Raw genomic sequence first — 23,927 nt, 5'->3', positions numbered from 1 at the left:
GAGATTCTGGACCAGGCCTGGATGAACAAGCACCTGGTGGGCAATTTTAAAAATGAAGTAGTTGTTAATGAGGAGCGACGAGAAAACTTTCGAACGTCTAGCGAATCGCTGTTCATTTCAGCGTTTTTGAGTAGTATTGCGTTTCCATGTGGTCGAGGATATTTTTGAAAACACTGCTTGTGAGGATGAAGATATTTTTAAAAACGTAGACAAAAAAGGTGTACAAAAGAGAAATGGGATATGGCCTTGTTGAGTGATTTATAACTAGTGCTGGAAACAAAGTTTACATTTGTGTTTAACACTTGTGTTATCTAAAAGCTAAAAAATGACCCACCACCACCACGTTTCACAGCAGAAAAAAAATCGCCTGAATGGTATTTATTTTAAGCTTAGGATAAGATTGAGATATTGCATACTGGTATTGTTATGTTATGTGTATAAATATAAAATTCTGCCTTATATAAGTATAGTGTGTTTAACTGTATAGTGTATAGTGGGTGTGTGTATGTGGTCCTATCGGGAACAGTGCTGGCTGTAAATCTAACTGCAGCAGGAAGGAAGAATCTGCTTCAAATTGAAGATTTCATTTACTAGCGTGACCCCAACACTGAATAAAGTAAAACATCACCTGTGTTCATACTTCTGTGAAAGCTGTGTGCACCCCCAGAGTAAATAGATATTCAGGTCTTGGGATCATTTTGAGTAAGAGGAGTATACAGAAGGGAAACCCTACACAAGGGTTAAATATGAATCTGGCACAGATAAGGTATGAAGCACCTTCAAAGGGTTCAAAGTCCTGCTTTTTAAAGAATGTGGCCATAATATCCGAGCTCTGAGAACAGATGCATGAGAACGTGTCTCAGGTGTCTATGTGTGGGGGATCAGATGAATGAATGGATCTCATGTGTCTGCATCTGGTTCTGGGTTAAGCTGTCTGTGTTTCATTTTATAAAGCGTGGACGGTTTCCAGTGACCTGCTGCAGATTTTATACTTACTTTCACAGCTTTCAGCTTCTTCTTTTATTTTCCCAAAGAAAGATCTCCACCTAGGCTACATCACAGAGCTCAGAGTCATGGGAATGCTGAGAATGTCACTCCTCACTTTAGCAACACCCAGGTCATCTCTCTCTACACACATATACACACACACACACACACACACACATCTTACTATACTTGTGAGATTACCATATGTACCTTATATATACCTTACCATATGTGTGAGGACCTTGCCACAGTTGTGAGGACCCTCTATTCACATAATGATTAATTTAACCAATAACATTACCCTTAACCTAAAAGCTAACATTATCCCTAACCCTAAAATCTATCCCTAAACATATCCTGTATCCATATAAGCTTTCCAATTTACTTAATGTTCTTATTACTTTTATTATATGATTTTTACTTCAGTTTCTAATTATGTTTTATTACAAAATTACTTTAAAAACTAAATTTGTACAATTTGTGGATTTAAGCCTAATGTTAACCCTAACCTAAACATATTTTTAACCCTATCCTTAACTTCAGTAACCAAAAGTAAACCACTCTACTCTTTGAAATTTTCAAATTAAAGAACACACACACACACAAACACACACACACACACACACACACACACACACACACACACACACGAGCAGAACCGCCTGAGTCAGTCCACCCAGAGCACACCCTGCTGGGTCAGTCATGCCTTTAACAGTGATACGCCCTGTCCTCTCTCTCCGAGACAGAGAGGAGAGAGGGAGAGAGAGAGAGAGAGAGAGAGAGAGAGAGAGAGAGAGAGAAACACATTTACAGAGCAAGATGTCTCAAGTCCTCACGCAAACTTATCTAAGCTCTCAGGATCCCATCTGTATGTTTGGACAAGCTACCGACAACCGAGCAGAAATGAGTTCCAGTTCGGCCCGGATCAAATTCCGTATGTTTAGACTAGAAGACAAAAAAAAGATGTAAGAGAAAAATCAGATTTCACTGACTGTTTAAAAGTGTTTTTTGGACACGCTATGCTCTCTATTCCATTTATTTAAAAAGACACTTTAGTTTATTATGGTTGAGCAAAATAAATGAAACTCTAATGTTATCTGATTTTTTATGGATACATTGCAAAGCAATCTGGCATACTACACTCATTGCCTATCAGCACCCTAGCATCCACTAACACCAAAGCAACCACCCACAATGCCATAAAAAACACCTATGATGCCAAAGCAATCATATAGCAACACCATAGCAAACATCTAACAAGACCATAGCAACAACACAGAATACCTTAGCATTTACTTTGCATCACTATGGCACCAATCTATTAAGACACTTCAAGCAACTAAGCATCTAAACATCATAGCAACCACCTGAAATACCATAAAACCCCAGTTATAAACATAGCAGCCTTCTGGGATACTACAGCATCTGCCAACCAACACTCTGAAACCCTTTAAGCAGCACTAAGTGAACACTTAGTAACATTCTAGCAATAAAACCACAGTAACCAGCTTTGATTCCTTTATAACTGCTGAGTAACACTTTTGAAACCACTAAACAAAACTTTAGCAACCACCTGGCATATCATAGCGACCACCTAGTTTGCTCCGAACCATACAACCATACTGTTGTACAATGAGATCTTATAGCAACTCATGCTGCCTTCAATATATATATATATATATATATATATATGTATATATATATATATATATATATATATATATATATATATATATATATATATACATATATATATATATATATACCGGACCTGAACCCAACAAAGATGATTTGGGGTGAGCTGGACCACAGAGTGAAGGCAAAGGGGCCAACAAGTGCTAAACACCTCTGGAAACTCCTTCAAGACTCTTCAAGATCATTGAGAGAATGCGAGTGGATGTAAAGCAGTAATCAGTAAGTAATCCGTAATCAGCAGTAATCAGATCAAAGGGTGGCTATTTTGAATAAATTAGAATATATATATATTTTTAGTTATTTCACCTTTTTTTGTTAAGTATAAAACTCCACATGTGTTCACTCATAGTTTTGATGCCTTCAGTGAGAATCTAAAATGTAAATAGTCATGAAAAAAAAGAAAATGCATTGAAAAAGAGAAGGTGTGTCTAAACCTTTAGCCTGTACTGTATGTACATATATATATAACCATTTTTCTGTCCTATTGTCTCCCCAATTTACAAGGTCAATTACACAACCCACTGATTATGACTCCTCCTATCACTAGTGATGCCCCAGCACCAGAAGGGTGAAGACTAGCACATGCCTCCTCCGATACATGTGAAGTCAGCCACCGCCTCTTTTCCAACTGCTGCTGATGCAGCATTGCCGAGTAGCATCACAGCACAATTTGAGGAAAGCCCAGCGACTCTGTTCTGATACATCAGCTCACAGACCCAGTCTTGTGCTGAGCAACATTACCCTTTGGAGTGATGTGGGGAGAGAGCATGCCATCTACCCACCCAGAGAGAGCAAAGCCAATTGTGCTCTCTCAGGGCTCCAGCTGTTGATGGCAAGCTGCATGACTGGGATTAGAACCAGCAATCTCCTAATCATTGTTGCGGCTCCATAGATTGCTGGACCACTCAGAGCCCATTCGTGCACCTCTTAAAATGTGTTTGCAGGAGAAATGGGACAAAATAACACATAAAACAAGTCATCACTTGGTTCCTTGGTGCCAAAATCTTGCTTAAATGTTGTAAGAACGAATGGCAACGTTACAAATCTGGAAATGTTTGACTGTTCCCACTTTATTTGGAATGTGTTGCAGGACAGAAATGCAGGAATAGATGTACATTAACAAATGCAATAAAGATGAGCAGATAAAACAAGAAATATCTCGGATTTACTGTCTAATCAAATAAAATTCAAAGGAAATGTAAGAGGTGCTAGACTTTTAAAATTCTATTTCCCATAATGTCTCAACTTTTTATGACTAAGTGTTATAGTTTTATATTGGTACTATAATACTATAGTGTTCTTATTCCACTAATAAAAAAACATGTTCTTAATTTAAATCTATTACATCCAGGTCACCTACAGTAGGTTTTATAGTGGTGAGGTTTTATATTAGTGAGGAAATGGTGACGTATGGTAAAATGCATGGGAAATTTAGGTTAAAGTACGTCAGTCTCTATATAAGAATAGGCCCAAAGCTGATGTGACCGAGATTCATTACACTTGCTTCCTCATATTCCCTTTCTCTCTCCTCCCTAATGCACACATCCCTCTAATTCGATATGCACACACACACACACACATGCACACACAGTAATCATATTTAAAGCATGGAGCAACATACATCACATATAATACATCATCGCTCTGTGCCGTCTCAGCAGCAGGCAGGCTGGACTCACATACAATGACTGAATTGTGCCACGTATTCAAGCAGAGAAGGGTTCTGTTGAATTTAATATATATGCCACCCCTCATAAAGAGCAGAGTAACTCACTGTGCAGGCTTAATGACATCACGTCCTGTACCAACTGAAGCGACTTTTATTACAGTTTTGGTGTACAGGCTTCAATTTCTGCTCATCACTCTCATCCACTTTCTCACACATTACATATAACCGCTGTCTCTGCCTCCGCCACCACCACCACCACCATGCTGTTACATTCAGTGAATTAACACCTACATTGTTAATTTATACTTATATAAACACTGCAGGGGTCCAATCCAACACAGCGGGTACTAATTCAACCCAGACCGTATTCAATCAACCTTGTTAACTGAACTGTGTAAGAGTTCATTCTACACAGCAGCTCATGTTTATTCAAAACAGTGTTCATTGTGCACTGCAGGGGTAGCTAATGTTGTAAGAGTTAATTCTACACTGTGTTGATTTAACAGTGTAAGAGTTAATTCTACACTGTGTTGATTTAACAGTGTAAGAGTTAATTTAACACTGTGTTGATTTAACAGTGAAAGAGTTCATTCAACACTGTGTTAATTTAACAGTGTAAGAGTTAATTTAACACTTGGGTTTACAGTGTAAAAGTTAATTTTACACTGTGTTGATTTTAGAGTGTAAGAGTTTATTTAACACTTGCTTTTACAGTGTGAGTTAATTCAACAGTTTCTTTAACAGTGTAAAATTTAATTCTACACTGTGTTGATTTAACAGTGCAAGAGTTAAGTCTACACTGTGTTGATTTAACAGTGCAAGAGTTAATTCTACACTGTGTTGATTTAACAGTGCAAGAGTTAGGTCTACAATGTGGTTATTTAGCAGTGAAAGAGTTAAATCTACACTTTGTTGATTCAACTGTGTAAGAGTTCATTCTACACTGTGTTGATTTAACAGTGCAAGAGTAAAATCTACACTGTGTTGATTCAACTGTGTAAGAGTTAATTCAAGACTTTATTTTACAGTGCAAGAGTAAAATCTACACTGTGTTGATTCAACTGTGTAAGAGTTAATTCAAGACTTTATTTTACAGTGTAAGAGTTAATTCTACACTGTGTTGATTTAACAGTGTAATAATTATTTCTATGTGTTGTTGATTTAACAGTGTAAGATTTTACACTGGGTTTACAGTATAAGAGCTAATTCAACACTGTGTTGATTTTAGTGTGTAAGATTTAATTCAACACTTGATTTTACAATGTAAGAGTTTATTTAACACTGTGTTGATTTAACAGTGAAAGAGTTAATTTAACACCGTGTTGATTTAACAGTGTAAGAGTTAATTCAACATTGTGTTGATTAAACAGTAAACAGATTTAATTCAACACTTGATTTTCCAGTGTAACAAAGAAAAAAGTCGTTACAGAGTTAAGTCAACACTGCTAGTTAATTTAAGCTAATTGACACTTCATTTAACATTGTAGAGTTATTTAGTTAATCTATTATAATGATAATTGATAAGTCATTTAAAACAACCAGAGATCTTAAAAACAATAAGAGTCAGTAATTCACTGATAGTTCATACTACAGTGTAAGAGTTAACTTTGTGTTAATTGAATAGTTTAAGGTAATTAGCCACTTTAAGGGTTAACACTGTCATTTTAACAGTGTGATAGTTAATTTAACCCTGTAATAACTGAATGATATGAATTCATTCTAAACTGTGCATATTAAGCAGTGTAGTTCATTGTACACTGTAAGATCAAGGGTTAATTCAACACACTATTTAGGCTATTGGTGACAATGAACTCTATTACACTTCATTATCTGATTAATACTTTTATTATTTTAACACTTTATTATCCTGTCTGTATCTGTGTGTGTTACAAGCAGAGACTCCTTTCTCTCTCTCTCTCTGTTTCTCTCTTCATCTCTGTATTTCTCTCTTATTTTCTGTATCTCTCTCTGTATCTCTCTGTCTGTCTCTCTATGTCTGTCGCTCTCCCTCTCTCTATCTCTCTCTTATTTTCTGTATCTCTCTCTGTATCTCTCTGTATGTCTCTTTCTGTCTGTCGCTCTCCCTCTCTCTATCTCTCTCTCTCTTATTTTCTGTATCTCTCTCTGTATCTCTCTGTCTGTCCCTTTTTCTGTCTGTCTCTCTCTGTCTGTCTCTCTCCCTCTCTCTCTCTGTATCTCTCTGTCTGTCTCTCTCCCTCTTTCTCTTTGTATCTCTGTGTCTGTCTCTTTCTCTGTCTGTCTCTCTCTGTCTGTCTCTCTCCCCCTCTCTCTGTATATATCTCTCTTTTTCTCTTCCTCTCTCTCCGTTTCTCTCTCTCCGTTTCTCTCTCCGTTTCTCTCTCTCTCTCTCTCTCTCTCTCTCTCTCTCTCTCTCTCTCTCTCTCTCTCTCTCTCTCTCTCTCTCTCTCTCTCTCTCCACCCTCCAGTAATTGGCTGCTCGCTGTCTCCCGGGGCGCGCGCTGCTTCAGACACGCGAGTGCAAGAGTTCAGTGGATAAATCCCCCCACACACTCATACACACACATACACACTCTCTCACACACTCCCTCACACACACGCTCACTCCCTCAGTACGCAGACACGCTGAATATATGAGAGATTAGAGTGTGATGAGGAAAGCCGGGGCAGTCTCACCTCCTTCAGCTCTGGATCTGTACTCGTGTTTATCAGCTGTCTGAAGACTCCAGAGAGACCGCAGCGGAGAGACAGACAGACAGAAAGGCAGACTGAATGAGTGACCGAGTGAAGAGTCAGGAGAGGGGCTAGCTAAGGTAAGAATCTTATCTGTTCATTTGGTTTAGTTTGGATGGTGTGTGCTGTTGATGATCAGCTGATGATTCTGAGGCGTTTATTTGGCTGTGTTTGGATGATGTTTAATCGATAGTTTCAAGCCATTTTAATAGTGTAATTGTGATGTTTAAGTGTGTTCTCTTTAGTTGACTGTGTTTGGATGATGTTTGAGTGCATACAGCTCTTACAGCTCTTAATTACATCTCCTCCACCAGTCTTACACACTGCTTTTGGATAACTTTATGCCACTCCTCACTTCAAGCAGTTCAGCTTGGTTTGATGGCTTGTCATCATGCATATTACTCTTGATTATATTCAAGAGGTTTTCAATTTTTAAGTGGTCTCTTTTTCCCAGAACTGTAATTATAAGTCATTTAATTATAAGTTAGTTTAATTGTGATGTTTAAGTATGTTTGGCTGTGTTTGGATGGTACTGTTTAAGTGGGTTGTTGATTCTGGGCTGGGTTTGGATTCATCAAGCTTTTAATAAGTTGTGAAAAGTGACAGTGTCTTGTTTTCTGAAAGACTGAAGGTTGTCTGGTGTCTCCAATTCTTGTCTTTTTTGTGTTTCTCTATTTTATTTTGTTCTGTTCTGTTCTTTTTTAATGTAATGAAATGTCTGGTTTTCAGAGGGGTTCAACTCCTGACCTGAGTCTTTATCAGTCTGGCAGCCTTGAAAGGAACATTATAGGCAACATCAAGAGCGTGAAACTGTTCTCTGATAAAAATAGACCCAAGTCACGAATAGTGTTAACAGTTAAAATACTGGAGATTATTTTGTGTTTCATTTTGTCCTATCTCTATCTCTCTCTCTCTCTGTTATATGATGTAATTTATAAGATAATCACCATATTGACACACTTACCAGCAATGCCTGCTTGTCTGTAACTATCATTAGGGAAAAAATGGAGATATGGTATTGTGGGTTTATTACAAATATTCCCTCTAAGGCAAGGCATTTGGCTGATGTAAGTTACCAATGTGTTGCCCATTGGTGTCTGAGTTGTATACAGTACTTTTTTAGAGAAGTTGAGAAGTTGGGAATGAGATGGGGTGGTGATCATCCAACATGCTGACCCTGCGGATACTTGTGGTTCTAAAAGCAATCAGATCTTAACAGCAATGCTGCAAGGAAGGATGCTTGCCAGGAAAGTATAGAGACAGTTACTCCAACAAAAGAAAGACAAATTTTATTTTTTTTTAACAGACAATCATTTCAGAAGAAAAATAATGAGCAGATGTTAAAATACTTTTCTCCACATGGTACAAAACTGTACAGGAAATGATACATGAAAAGTAGTAAAATATATATATATAGAAAAGAAACATTTTGAAATAAGGCACTTTGTCATCAGAAAGATGCTGGATTCTAATGTCAGATAAATGTTAAATTTTAGCTGAAAATGAAAGTAGGGTTAACGTCCAAACCACATATACAGTATGTCAAAAAACAACACTCATTATACAGACAATGAATGTTGTCTACTTAAACCAACATATTTACAAGTTTAGAATTTATAAATTATTCAGAATTCAAAAAAAGAAAAAAAAGAAAAATATATCTATAAATATTTGTATTTTACGTCATTAGGGCATTGGTATGTGATTTCTGGAAGACAATGGGTTTTGGTGTTATGACTTGATGGCATGACCTTCTTTCTACCAGATAACAATGTTGATTAATAATTACAATCTCTCTCTTTTTCTATCTTCAAGTCTATATAGCTCTCTTTTTGAGACTTTTTTAGCTATTTTGTATGTATGAATCAAATGTACCAAAAAATGCCAACACCCTGAGGGCATTCAATCCCCACAAAGATCTAAATACATGACACACACACACACACACACACATGCAGGAGTGTATCCCACTATAGTAATTTGTCCATCATTTCTTTGCACCTACTCCATATGCAGACATATGAAGACTCGTGCCAATATCTGCAAGATGTAAACTTCGCACACCTCATTAATCCAGCATCCTCACCGTAAGGCAAACAATCTACTTCACATATGTCAAATGCAGACTGATAAGAGTGAAAAATTAAATAATGACAGATTAACAGGATAAGGAAAGCCGATACGGCTGATTTTCTGTGCTCTCGGTCAGAGACAGCAGAGAGGAATGTTTATAGGGAGGGAAAGTATCAGTGCTGTCTGTCAGAGGAGCGAGAGAGAGCCAGGAGACCCTCCAGTCTGCCTCTGCACCTCCTCACACCTCCCTGCCAACAGCTGAGCTGCGGCTGCACTAGCTTCAGAGCCTGCGTTTGCTGTGGAATCCAGTAGGGAAGTGCTGCTGGACTGGACTAAATGGAAGAATTTGGCCTGCCCCTGCTTGGCTGCAAAAAATCTTTAGGAAGATTTAGCAGACCCTGAAGTGGTGGTGCACTATTCTACTGTGCAGCACAGTGCTGAACAAGGGCAGGGGCAAGAAAAACCCATAGATGGATACTAATTGCAAGAATTGGCACACTAGCTAGCACTCAAAGGGCAGCCATTAGTGCACCTCTTTTCTTTTTTTGCCACTCTAGAGGACACTTTAGGGATGTTTTTTAACCATGGGGGAACCAGTGTCCACCAGCACTTGAGTCCAACAGTGGTGCAGCAACACTTAGGAATTTGGCAGCCATTGCAGCTTTCACATATAACAGGCATTAAGATCTGGGTTTTGAAGATAGTATGATTTTTTGCTCTTAAAATTAGACTTTTTAACTTTTTTTTAACACTTCCATTTTTACTAGGAATACACCGATGTGGGAATTCTAGACTGATGCCGATATCCAGTACTACAAATGTTTACTGCATATCTGCTGATGCCAGTAAATACATTTAAAACATACAGAGAGACTACACCACTTGGCTATATCTTTACAACTTTAAATCTAATAAAAATAACAAAAAATCAGTCATTAAGGTTAAATCAATAGATTTTAATATTGCTCGGCCGGTGGTGGCCAGTGTCGCATTAAAAATCGTCATAGCCATATCGGCCAATTGCGATGTTTAAAAAAAAAAAAAAAAAAACATGTATTGGCCTATACAGATATAATTCTGATATCATCATTTTCATTTTATGTTATTTTTTTAATTTGGAAGCAGAGGGCTGAGTGAGCACAGAAAGGGTTTTACTCAGATTTTTATTTGTAGATTATTTTTTTGGAAAGACTTTAGAGCACACAAACCAGTGGGAGGTGCTCATCTCTGAAGGAAGCCTTTTAGTGATCAGATTTGTTTCCTCCATGCACCTCTTTTTAATATTCATGAAATTAAACAAAATAAACAATCCATATGAAAATAAAATACGATACCATTACATAACCCTGACATTCTGATACCAAGCAATATCTGATATCCACTATGAGGGTCTTACGAAAAATATAATCATGTTTTTCATGTTTTTTTTTTTACTGTAATGTTTCCTTAAAGCACAATACTTACATTATCTGAAAAAAATAAATAAATAAATATGAAAAAAGTATGTCTGGGTCTCAGGAGGATATGAATCATGGAAATTCTGTGTTAGAAGTTTTCAAAGGAACATCCAAACAGGCCTGATGCATTCTGGCTGAGCTGTGGCTGTCCTAGTGTTACAGCTGGCCTTAGCTGTGGATTCCAGTAGTGAAGGAAATGAAGGAGGGAAATGCTGCTGCACTGGATGAAAATACGGGGTTTTCCTCTCTGAGTCGCTTTCACCCAGATAATACCTCTCTGTGATGCACATAGAGTTTATGGAAACTCGCTGTCCTACACCCTGCAGTTTTATGAGGGCAGTCCAAGAGAAAGGTCCAGTCATAGAGAAAGAGAGAGAGAGAGAGAGAGAGAGAGAGAGAGAGAGAGTAACAGAGAGAAAGAAGACTGGCAGCATTCCAGCTCTTCTGGTTGAGGATGTCAGGAGTAAATAAATAGTGGAGTTACGTTTCTTTTTCCGTCACTCTGATGAATGATAGTGAAAAACATCCTCAACCTCGAACTTAGATTTTGAACTGTGGCCATTTCTGTGTTTGTTTGCTTGACATTTATATGGTGACAGGAACACTACACACACTACAAATCACACTTCACACTTCTCTACAAAAATCACCTTAAAAGAATACTCCTAACTTTTTTATTACATCATCTACTAACGTAGAAGGTAGGCGTACATTTTTCACTTTTCAAGTTTTCATACATTAAATAGCCTAACTGTATCTTTGTGCTGATTTTCAAAGAAATTTCAGTTATACAAAAGACACTCAAAAACTATGTATAAATACATGTTTTAGTATCCCAATAAATTGCTGAGATAAAAGTATTTTGTTGAGTAATGTTACTCTACTCATGCATTTAGCTATGTAGCTACCTCAGCAATGCAACTTTAGTAAAAACAATTACTTCAGCAGTGTGATTTAAGTCATGGATTTACCACAGTAGAGCTGTTCTAAATCTAAATGTACCTCAACAGTGCAATTTAAGTCATCAATTTATCTCAGCAGTATCTTAGTAGTGCTGTTATAATCAGAATGTATCTTAACATTATTTACACATTCAACTCAGCAGTGGGATTTTAGTCATACATTTACCTTAGCAGTACAATTTTAGTCACACAGAAGCTGTGCTAAAGCCCTGTACAGCCTGTATCTTTTAGCTGGAAAACATCCAGATTGTGAAAAGATAAACTGATACTAATGCTTTCCTTTATTTAATTCACGTAGAACATAAAAATGAACTTGAACCTGCTTTTTTCACTATTTAGCAGCGCTCTGTGCTCTGTGTGGGTTGTTTGCCACGTATTGCCTGACTGGTGCAATTGATAAAAAACATAAATGCTATTTACTTCATCTGTCAATGTTTTTTTTTTACATTGTGGTTGTTGGCTGGTGTATAACATGAATTGTAATTTGGAATTTTGCTTTTACGTGTTTTTACTCGCTAAAAATGAGGATTTATGAACTAAAACATGATACCTGGCACAGGCTGGAGGTGGCCAGGAGTGTGTTGAAGGCTGTTCTCTGTGTTTTTCTAAGACAGATCTGAGTTCCCAGAGCAGAGCAGGCACTCTTTAATGAATGGTGTGTGTGTATGGTAGCACCATGGTGCTTTGGTGCTAAAAGCTCGTAACGTAGAGGTGCCACTGATCTGGATGTCCAGCCGCTGTCCAGTCTCCACGTCTCGCTCTCTGCCACCTCTTTTCTCTTCTGTGACGTCCACTGTACCTGAGCCAAGAATGCAAACATCTCCACGCCAGCTGACCTTGAGAAAGAACAAGGCTGTCACAATGACGGCCTTGCATTCGTCATCTTTGAAGCCCAGTAACTGCTATGGACCTCACAAGATGCCTTGTTTTATGGGAGTGCCAGGCGGGCAGGCGTGAGATCCTGAAAGGCCAGAGCCTTTACTTCACTCTGTTTCGTTTGGTTCTGCACGCAACCGTTACAAACCCAGGATGTTAGGGCCGCTCCTAACGCAATGTTGAACAAAAGTAATTGGATCAGCTTTCACTTTTGATTTCCACGCCTAGCTCTGATGCGCTGGTGTGAGTGTTCAGAGTTCTGGCTCTAATCAGTCACACCTGATCCACATTTAGAAAGTGAAATAGGGAATGTTTGGACGGATCTAGGCTTTGGGAAGGGTGGGTGACCATTGGCGTACCAGATTCAATGGTACTTGTGCTGAGGTTGTTATTGTTGGGGTGATATAGCAGATCCATAGTTATGAATTTAATGCTACTTTGCTCTTTTTGCAGCCAATTTTTGCTATTTGAACCTGGTTTAAGTTTAAGTTACACTATATTGGCCAAACGTATTGGTACACATGCTCATTTCTTGTTTCTTTTGAAACCAAGGCTATTCAAAATAATTAGTTCCGCTTCTATAAACTTGATTTTGAAGCTTTGCTGTGAGAATTTGATTGCTTTCAGTGAAAAGAGCGTTGGATGGAATGTGTCATCATTCCAGAGAAAACAATTCCACTGCTCTACAGATCAGTTCTGGGGGGATTTATACCCCTCTAGCCCACTCCTGGCATTTGTCATTTTGCCAATAGGTTCTTGTTTTTTCTGCTTCAGAGATTCCGGTTTTAATAAGGCACAATCACACAGTGCTAGTGAGGGTTAATGTTCTTGCTCAAGGCCCCAAAACTGGTGGCCCACCAAACCCACAACCTTGTTGTCGATGGCCCAGTACTGAGCCATCACTGCCCCTGTAAGAAAAAGCAATTACAAAACATTATTTATAAAATATGCGTTAAAACCCTATTAAATATCAAAGCAATCCTATCAATAAAGAATAAAGATACTTTTATATCATCAGTGCTACTCTACTTATACATTTACTTCAGCAGTGCTACTCTAGTCATACATTTAGCTACCTAGCTACCTCAGCAATGCACATTTAGTTATGATTACTTCTGTACAGGAACTTCACACACATTAGCAGGTCTGTGGCAGATAAAATGAACTGAATCCATTCATTACAAGGATGTCCACAAACATTTGGACATATAAAGTATACAATTAATTCTAAATGGTTTATTTTATATAAATGGTAAAATGTAACACACATGTCTTCTGTACTGTGTCATGTTTCAGGTTCTCATATGTATTAGGGAGGATGTCTGAGCTAGCAGAATGCTTTTACCCATGATAACCTGTGGCAAATGGGGTGATGGGAGCAGAAGATAAATTTATTGGAGACATAATCAGGTGAAATTTGTCTCATGGGATGGGATGTATATAAACTTACAAGGTATAAAGAGATATATTTTGACCTCAGGTTGACTGTTTTAGAGTCTTCAATATAATCTCATCAGTAAATCAGTCATCAGTAAAGCGCAGTGCATAAAGACACTGACATACTTTAAATAATAATATATAAAACTTTAAACATTTAAAGAAAAAGAAATGTCAGGAATGTGATGCTATCTTATACAACGGCCAAAAATGATGTTCATACCTGGTTGAACAATAAGTTCAAAAAATGATTTATGAATGGTATGTATTTTTATATATATTGGAAATTCACGTCTTCTATATTGTGTCATATATAGTAAATTCTTAAATTAGGTATTAGGGAGGGTGGCTGAGCTAGCTGAGCATTTTTAACCATTATAAATGGGTTAGTGGGAGATGGATTTTATCTAATGCATATAGAGCTCTGGAAAAAAATTAAGAGACAACTTCAGTTTCTAAATTAGTTACTCTGACTTTGCTATTTATAGGTTTATGTTTGAGTAAAATAATCATTGTTTTATTCTATAAACTACAAACAACATTTCTCCCAAAATCCAAATAAAAATACTGTCATTTAGAGCATTTCTTTACATAAAATGTAAAATCAGAGTCAAGAGTCAAGAGTCAAGAGGCTTTTATTGTCATTACATCTGAGTACAGGTACACAGTGTGATGAAATTACGTTCCTCCGGAACCATGGTGCAACATAGAACAACAAGCAATAGACAACATAAAGTGCAGGAGTGACGACAGTGCAACATAAAACTATAAAATTATAACACTAAATAACAATAAATACAATAAATACAAAAGATGAGACAATTTAAAGACAGGACAGTGCAGTACCGATACGGTATAATAAAGTGTATAGTGGGGATAAGGTGCAGAGATGTGTGACATACTGTAACATATAGAACATATATAATCACAGCAGTTACTGAGGTAGAGTTTATAGTTTTTAAGAGTGCAGCAAATAAAGTCATGTCAGCCTCTGTGTGCTGACTGGGTGTGTGTGTGGGTGAAGTTCAGTTCTTTGTGAGTGTAAAGGGGGGGGGTGTACAGTTTAGTTTTGTGCGAGTGTGTTGGGTGAGTGGTGGGTGGGGTGGGGGTTCAGTTCTGTCTCTGTGCGTTGAGAAGTCTGACTGCCTGGTGGATGAAGCTGTTGCAGAGTCTAGTGGAGGCTCGGATGCTCCTGTATCTTCTGCCGGACGGCATCAGAGCGAAGAGTCCGTGTGAGGGATGGGTGGGGACGTCCACAATGCTGGTGGCTTTGCGGATGCAGCGTGTGGTGTAGATCTCGGTGATGGAGGGAAGAGAGACTCCGATGATTTTCTCAGCTGTCCGCACTATCCGCTGTAGGGTCTTGCGGTCTGAGGTGTTGCAATTCCCAAACCAGACGGTAATGCAGGTGCTCAGGATGCTTTCTACAGCCCCTCTGTAGAACATGGTGAGGATGGGGGGTGGGAGATGTGCTTTCCTCAGTCTCCGCAGGAAGTAGAGGCACTGCTGGGCTTTCTTGGTTATGGAGCTGGTGTTGAGGGACCAGGTGAGGTTCTCTGCAATGTGAACACCGAGGAACTTGGTGTTATCGACAATTTCCACAGCAGAGCTGTTGATGTTCAGCGGGTGGTGGACACCTGGAGCTCTCCTGAAGTCAACAACCATCTCCTTGGTTTTATCCACGTTAAGAGATAGGTTGTTGGTTCTGCACCAGTCCGTCAGCCACTGCACCGCAGTAGAGATGGCATCGTCTGTTGATCTGTTTGGACGATACGCAAACTGCAGAGGGTCCAGTGAGGACGGGAGCTGGTTTTTGATGTGCCTCATGACCAGCTTCTCAAAGCACTTCATGATGATGGGAGTAAGTGCGATGGAACGGTAGTCATTAAGGCAGGACACTTGAGACTTCTTCGGCACAGGGACGATGGTGGTCGTCTTGAAGCATGTCGGCACGATTGCAGTACTCAGAGAGATGTTGAAAATGTCCATGAGAACATCCGTGAGTTGTTCTGCACATCCTCTGAGCACTCTGCCAGGAATGCTGTCTGGTCCTGGGGCTTTCCGTGGGTTGACTCTGAGTAGAGTTTTCCGCACATCAGCTGAGGACAGGCACAGTACCTGGTCGTTTGGAGGAGGTGTAGTCTTCCTTGCTGTTGTGTAGTTCTGTGCTTCGAACCTTAGAAGGAGTTCAGTGCATCTGGAAGGGAGGCATCACTGTTACAAGCAGGGGAGGGTGACTTGTAGTTGGTGATGGTCTGGATGCCCTGCCACATGCGCTGAGTGTCAGTAGTGTCCTGGAAGTGGGCGTGGATTTTCTTTGCGTAGGTGCGCTTTGCCTCTCTGATCCCCCGGGAGAGCTTGGCTCTAGCTGTTCGGAGGCCAGCCCTGTCCTCTAACTTAAAGGCCTTGTCTCGGGATCTCAGCAGCACACGCACCTCTGCAGTCATCCACGGCTTCTGGTTGGGGCGGGATGTGATGGTTTTGGAGACAGTAACATCCTCAATGCACTTGCTGATGTAGCCAGTCACTGAGTCTGTGTACTCCTCCAGGTTGATGGAGTCATCAGAAGTAGCAGCTTCTCTGAACATGTCCCTGTCAGTGTGCTCAAAACAGTCCTGAAGAGCAGAGATGGCTCCTGGAGGCCAGGTTGTAACTTGCTTCTTCTCTGATTTGGTACGTCTGATGAGCTGTCTGTATGCTGGGATGAGCATGACAGTGATATGATCAGAGTAGCCGTAGTGGGGGCGGGGCTCTGCTCTGTACGAACCGGGAATGTTAGTATACACACAATCGAGCAGGTTAGCTCCACGGGTTGGAAAATCCACATGTTGGTGAAAGCTGGGCAGCAGAGCCTTCAGATTACTGTGATTGAAATCACCAGCCGGACATAGTCAATCTTGTTCGGCAGGGAGCAAACGTTGGAGAGAAGGAGAGATGGAACCGCTGGCCGGCTGGAGTTAGCCATTAGCTTAGCGCGGACTCCGGCTCTCTTACCGCGCTTTCGGCTCCTCGCGCAACGCTTGCGGAGAGACCTCTTCCGGCTAGCAGGCTCAGGAAACGCCGCGGATCTTAGCAGGCCTAGCGCGCGTAGCTCCGCTCGTAGACCGTCTGTAAGTACAGATTTTTGTTGATTTTGCAGGTCTAGCAGGGTCTGTCGGTCGTAAGTTGTTCCCATAGCGAACTTTTGCATGATTGCGAGTTCAGATCGGATTATTTACACAGAAAAACAAAAAAAAGCACCGTGTTTTGCTTCCGGAGTGGCCGCTGCGACTGCTCGCGCCGCCGACAGGAAGCAGATGTGACTAAAATAACAAAAATGACTAAAATAACAAAAAAAGATGCAGAGCATTTAGACCTCAAATAATGCAAAGACAACAAGTTCGTATTTATAAAGTTTTAGGAGTTAAGATATCAATATTCGATGGAATAACCCTGGTTTTTAATAACAGTTTTCATGCATCTTGGCGTGTTCTCCTCCACCAGTCTTACAAACTGCTTTTGGATAACTTCATGCCAGTCCTGGTGCAAAAATTCAAGCACTTCAGCTTGGTTTGATGGTTTGTGATCATCCATCTTCCTCTTGATTATATTCCAGAGGTTTTCAATTTGGTAAAATAAAAGAAACTCATCATTTTTAAGTGGTCTCTTATTTTTATTTTTTGTACAGAGCTGTACAAAGTAAAAAAGGTCAAGAGTTCAATGGTCAGTCATCGGTTATTATTATTTTTTTGTACTTTAAAATCAGTGGCTGTTTATAATCAGTTACACTTTATTAGTCGGGTGGTGCAAGTCACAGTTCCAGGTAAGCTAGATGTAATGAAAATCAGCTTCAGAATTATATTGATAAACTATAGTATCAAGATCCAAACTGCAGTTCAGTACGCCATGTGTACATCACAGCACAGCTTACCACATACAAATTTGCTGTGGTATTTGAACCCTGTGCCACATGTAGCCCACATGCTGCTCAACGAAGATATATTTATGCAGCATTTCTATTTCAAGCCAAAACTGAACCAACTGTACTCAGCTCGGGCTGTGTTCCAGCACCCAGACTCGTTTAAAGTCACTGCCGTCATTCCATAGAGGAACATACACTATACAGCATGTCCAAATGTTTGTGGACACTCATTTAATGAGTATATTAGGGTAGAGTAGGATTAGGATTCTTATTGGAACATTTTGGCAAAATGCTATTTGCACTGTGCCAAATGCAAGGCATGGGCTTGTTCTCACTTGGTTCAGAGTTCTCTGGAATGATGGTGCTCCATCCAATACTTTATTATATATTATTTGGGGACTATCACTCTCAATGAATCTAAACAAATCCTCACAGCAATGTTTTAAAACACTATATGGATAAAAGTATGGAAACACTTGCTTTTTCATTGTTTTTTTTTTGAAGGTTAAGGTATTAAAAGGGTTTATCCTGCTTTTGTTGTATAAGTAGCTTTCTCTATTGTTCAGGGAATACGTTCTACTGGATCATAGAGCATATAGAACATTTGTGGATTGTGTATTGGTCTCAAAATTTAACAACCAATATTAGTGCTACTACATGGAGTAACAAAGCAGTAACTTTAGTAAGTCAAATTGGTAGGCAAGTCTTAATGAGTTTAGAGCGTCTATGTTTCGATAAAAATATTGAAATTTGATGTAACATATTAAAAATGTATCACAATCAAATTTAATATGATATTTATTTATTTGATATTTTTCCCCATCCCTAATACGCATGTTTTAAGTAAGATTTTTATTTTTATTATCACCCACCTCATCATCCACAACAGCACAAATCATCCCAAAAGTCTAGGATGAAGATCCATTAGTCCAGAGATCACAGTTCCACTGCTCTACTGTCTGATGCTGGGGTGATTTATTTTCCTTTGGTACCACTTTAAAATAAGACTACCTTTATAAAGGGTTTATAAATGGTTTACAATTCGTTTATTAATGGTTACTAATTAGGATGTAAATGCCTTAAAAATCATTGATAAACAGTTATAACACATATGTAGAAAGGGCAACAATGTCCTGTTGTTTGCCAAATAGTGAACCCACAGCCATCTATATTGTTGCCCTTTCTACGTATGTGTTGTAACTGATTATTAATGATTTTTAAGGCATTTACCACCTAATTAGTCACCATTTATAAAACATTTATAAAGGTAGTCTTATTTTAAAGTGGTACCTTTCCTTTTAAATAATGCTTGGCATTGGTCAGTCTCACTAGTGTTCACAAGAGACTGTTCACAAGAAACAACAAAGTATTTTGTTCTACTAGCTTTTGCTTTTGTTATCTAATACCTTTAAATCCAAAGAATTAGGGAGCTGTGGATTAAATGGGTGATGGTGATCATCCAACAACCTGATCTCACTAGTCTTGTCTCTCTCATTTTTATTAAAATCAACCCAAATCGTCACAACAATGTGCCACAGTCTTATAAAAGATCTTACTTGTTCAGTAGAGTCAGGTTCTTCAGCAAAAGCAGGTTTATATATAAACTATTTTTTATACCCTTAGTTTTAGAAGAAGTATTAAATGAGAAGGTGTCTCAATATTGTCAAAAGGGCAATGCTTATTCTTAGAAAAGAAACACTGATTAAATTAATAAATACAAGAGTAGGTTATGTGTCTGAACCTGCATATACAAACTTTTCTAACATTTTAGACTGCATCCTCTCTGCACGTCTCGTTCTTTAAGACCAACCTGTCGACACCTTCAAGCCCCCATCACACCTGTAACAAAAGCAGCGAACAAAGTGAAACAGCTCGGCTTTATTCAGCTCTGACACTAAGTCTGTAACTCTGACTGAGCTTCTCACCATCTGATCCATCCACTCTCCTGCCTGGGAAACAGTGGAGACAGAGGTTTCACTGGAAACAGTGGTGTAAGCAGTGGAGACATTATCCCCGCACTCTAGTGTAGGGTCACTTTATCGCTACTCCATTACAGCTATGGGCGCTCCTCTCAGGATGTATAACGTTACACATAATTCCGAAAGCTCTGTCAGTCACGCATCTGGTACTACTGGGGACACAATAGGATTTGGAGTTTTTTTGGCTGTAGAGAATGTTTTCACTCCTCTCTCTCCTTTTTCTTGCTCTCTCTCGTTTTCTCGCTCTGTCAGGAGATACGCACCTGGCTCCCTCCCAGGTGCGCACAGGTACGAGAGCCGAGACTTTCCCCCCTTTAAATATAAGAGGGGGGATTAAAAACGTATCATTAAACACGGACTTGGCTCAAACAAACACAGAAGAAGTCCGCAGAGTTTCCTCGCGAAACTTTTTTTTTTTCCAAACACAACAGAAAGCTTTTCCTTCGTCTTCCACCTTTTTGGCGACATCTGATACTTTTCCCTGCTGCTTATCTGCCGAATGCTTTCTCCATATTAGGCGCAGCGCAGTGATCCATGGCCGCTGATAGCTTCAGTCAGCAGCCCTGCAGATACTGCGGAGGCTTCAAGTACGAACTGCAAACCTAATGTAACAGTTTTTTTGAAGATTGGCCCTTTGAGAAGTGATGATTTTGACTTTTCTGCTTGGCAAAACTCGACTCCCATATATCTGCTCTTTTGAGCTGCATCCAAATGTCTGTCTCCACTTTTAAATCAGAACCTTCCCCAAGGGTTCAGACAAGGGCCAAATGCTTTTATTGCTGCTAATATAAGCTCTGTGACATGTGATAATGCTGTTAGGTCATTGTAATTGATGTTGACCCAACTCACAACACATTATGGAAGAAAAGAGTTTAGAAGAAACACATGGATATTTGGCTAAAAAATGATTTTAAAACATATTAAAGGGTCTATATTGTGGGGGAGAAAAAAAAAATTCTCCACTTCGCCTTTGAATATATGTAAAACTGTTTGATAAGCACAAACGTTCTTAAAGTGTACCATATGGCCTGTCTATTAAGCCTACACTGCTGTTTTAATGTAACAAAATAAATGCTAACCAGTCAACAGGCGAACAAAAATCATTTACATACTTTATTATTTACTGTATGTTTTACAGACACAGTAACAAAAAACAGCTGGTTTATTGTATTATTGTAAAGAATAAAAAATATATAGGAAAATAACCTGTGTGATAATAATTTGATGTCTCAAATTCTGAAAATAAATATAACTGATGCACAGTAAAGTACCTATAGGGTTAAATTAACACTGTGCCTGTAAACAATTGTCGCTCTCAGCGATCAATTCATTAAACACCAACAATGTTGATGTAATGCTCACACATTTAATACTGTATATTAATAAGAACTTCTCATAGGTTTAGCTAGAAAGGTAAATACAGTTTTATAAAAAAAAAAAAAAAAAAAAAAAAAAACTTTTAGAAAAGTGTATCCGGCTCTGACGTGGTAGTATACTGTTTTAATGTGCAACAAATCTTGTGCAAATGTGACCTTTATGAAGGAATCATACGAATAAAAATCTTCTGATGAAATGAAGACCTCTCCAGCTGTTAAGCATGGGGGTGGATGGATTACGCTTTGAGCCTGTGTAACCAATGGCACAAGGATCACTTTACTAATAGAGGGAATAATGGGATTAAATTAAATTAAATAGCACTAAATTGTGGAAGTAAGCATCACACCATCTGTCCAACATTTGAAAATGTAAAGACGATTTGTTCTACAGCAAGAAAAGACTTTTTAACAGAGTTTTTCAAAAAAGGTTACCAAATGTTCGAATGACATGCAAAACTTTTCTTACTTATTCTTATACAAATTGTCTTATACAGTCAAGAAAACTAGAATATAGATCATTGTAAACATTAAATACCACAATAACTTTCCTTGTTTTTGAGTCAGTCCTGCCATTTTAGTATTTAACAAAATTTACATTCGAACGTATAGTAAAAAAAAAACACATTCCTACACCACTGATTTGCAGCACAGCTGAAAGAAGCAAGACAAATAAAGGAAAAAAAAAATACTTTGTTATTATAGCCATGTTCAGCGTGCACAAACACATGCATGTGTGGCTTCTGGCTGTGCTGGCAGTATGATATATTGGATTGATTAGTGGTTTGTGAGTAGAGGAACTGGAGCTTTTCCTAATAACAAGAGTTCAGGTGCCCTCCTACACACACAAGCATGGTATCATGTGTCCTTTGTGACAGACTTACAGGCAGGCAATTAGTCACTGACGCTGCGTGTTGCTCCTACTCTATATGAGGAGAAGACGAAGGAAAATATGAAGAATAATGCAAATAATATTAAGAAAGAGGAGAAAATGAAGAAGAATAAAAAGAATGATACAAAGAAAAGTAAAAAAAAAGGCAAAAATAGACGAACACAAGCTCTTTTAGCCACTTTTGGTTCAGATGACATTAAACAGCTCTTTGCCCAATCGTTCCTTGTTTTTAATAAAATGGCCAAAAGCAGTCACAGCATGATTAACCCTTGTGCGGTGTTCATATTTTGTTACTCGTTTACTTTGTTACTTGTATTTAATTCACCTAAATTGCAAGCGATATAAACAGCTTACATGGTTAATATTTACCCTTTACCTTTCTTATGTTACATTTCTTTTAAAAAGTGCTACTCTTTTTTTATTAGTTTTTTAATGAAATGTGAAAGAAAATGAATTAAACTCAAGATAAGAGTAGAAAATTAGTTTAGTTTCAAATTTACAAATGAAAACGTGTCCCACAGACCCGAACACCACACAAGGGTTAAAAGCAAAGTTTAAAGGTGAAACGTGTCTCAGCTCTCTGCCTTTGTAATTCCTCAATATCTCCTCCCCAGTCATCCCAGGCAAAGATAAAACTGAAACTTCTCTTGAAGCACTGTTCTTTGTATGCATGCATATCAGTTTAGAAGTGAACATTTTTCATACAATATCTGTAAGATTTGAGTTACAATTTAGTTGGTTTAGTTAAGTTACAGATTTGGGACCCTTTTACCTGCTATTTAAACAAGGTCTAATATGTGTCCTGGGTGATTTGGTCACAAATGATTGCCAAAACTCTGCTCATTCTTGACATTTTATATTCATCTTCTGTGATTACTTGTGATCTGATTTCTCACCGATAGCAAAAGCTTCACCCTCATTTACCGCATCGCTGCCACTGCTGGAACATTCAGTATGTAATACCCTATGACCACATCGTCCAACGTCTGCACGAGGACACAGAGGACTTGTGGAAAGAAATCCGGAGGACTCTTATTGTAGTATCTCCTTCTAGGTCTTTGGTCAGTCGGTTACTCAGTTACTAGGGTTCTCCTTGGTATGATTTGGTTTCACACAAGGAAAATCACAAGTCCAACAAAATGTATTACAACAAACCATGTGAGCATGTAATCTTAGCTAGGAAGGCCATGTGTTCCAGGCAAACATCTACATTTGTGCAGTGTGAAGCTGCTCTAATGATGAATGTAGAAAATGTGCTGCTGCGGTTTCAAACACATTGTTTTCAATGAGATGGCCAATTGGCTTTGCTCCCTCTGGGTGGATAGATGGAGCTCTTCCCCCTTATCATTCCAAAGGGTGATGTCACTTAGCATAAGGCATCTGTGAGCTGATGTATCAGAAGCGAGTCGCTGCACTTTCCTCCGAGTGCGCTGTGATGCTACTCAGCAATGCTGCATCATCAGCAGTTTGAAAAGAGGCGGAGTCTGACATCACATGTATCGGAGAAGGCATGTGCTAGTCTTCACTTTCCTGGTGTTGGGGCATTACTAGTGATCTAGGGAGTCCTAATGAATGGATTGGATAATTGGCCATGTATATTGGATAAAATGAGAAATAAATTTTTAATAAAAAATCTAAATCTAATCAGATCACCCAGGATGCTCATTAAGGCAAGGTCTGAATGGGACCAGAGAGGCTCTTCCTATTGCATCTACTGAGTTTGCATCACCACTTTCATTCATTTCAGATGTTCCTTCATATTAATTATGCTATAACTTCTTATATACTTTTTTTCTAACCTGCACCTGGACCTGTGTTGAATATGCTGCAGCATGTAGAGTCATGTGTCTGAATGTTTCACTTGGACTACAGCTCTGTTATTGAGAATCTGTCTTTTTTTATTAAAGCCAGTAC

General features: G+C 38.7%; 1 protein-coding gene across 2 annotated transcripts in view; it reads left to right on the top strand.

Moving 5' to 3' along the window:
* The first annotated feature begins 6,854 nt into the window (after positions 1 to 6,854).
* The window catches only part of sema3d (sema domain, immunoglobulin domain (Ig), short basic domain, secreted, (semaphorin) 3D), an 87,581-nt gene continuing 70,508 nt past the window's right edge, over positions 6,855 to 23,927 (top strand). Inside the window, exon 1 of one of the 2 annotated variants that reach the window (XM_022679582.2) lies at positions 6,855 to 7,143. The gene's annotated coding sequence lies outside the window, so the exon portion shown is untranslated. The remainder of the gene's footprint in view (positions 7,144 to 23,927) is intronic. The other variant, XM_007250941.4, reaches the window with a different exon arrangement.

The sequence above is a fragment of the Astyanax mexicanus genome, chromosome 9 (assembly GCF_023375975.1).
Source record: "Astyanax mexicanus isolate ESR-SI-001 chromosome 9, AstMex3_surface, whole genome shotgun sequence".
NCBI classification, from domain to species: Eukaryota; Metazoa; Chordata; class Actinopteri; order Characiformes; family Acestrorhamphidae; genus Astyanax; species Astyanax mexicanus.
This window is presented reverse-complemented; position numbering and strand designations above follow the sequence as displayed.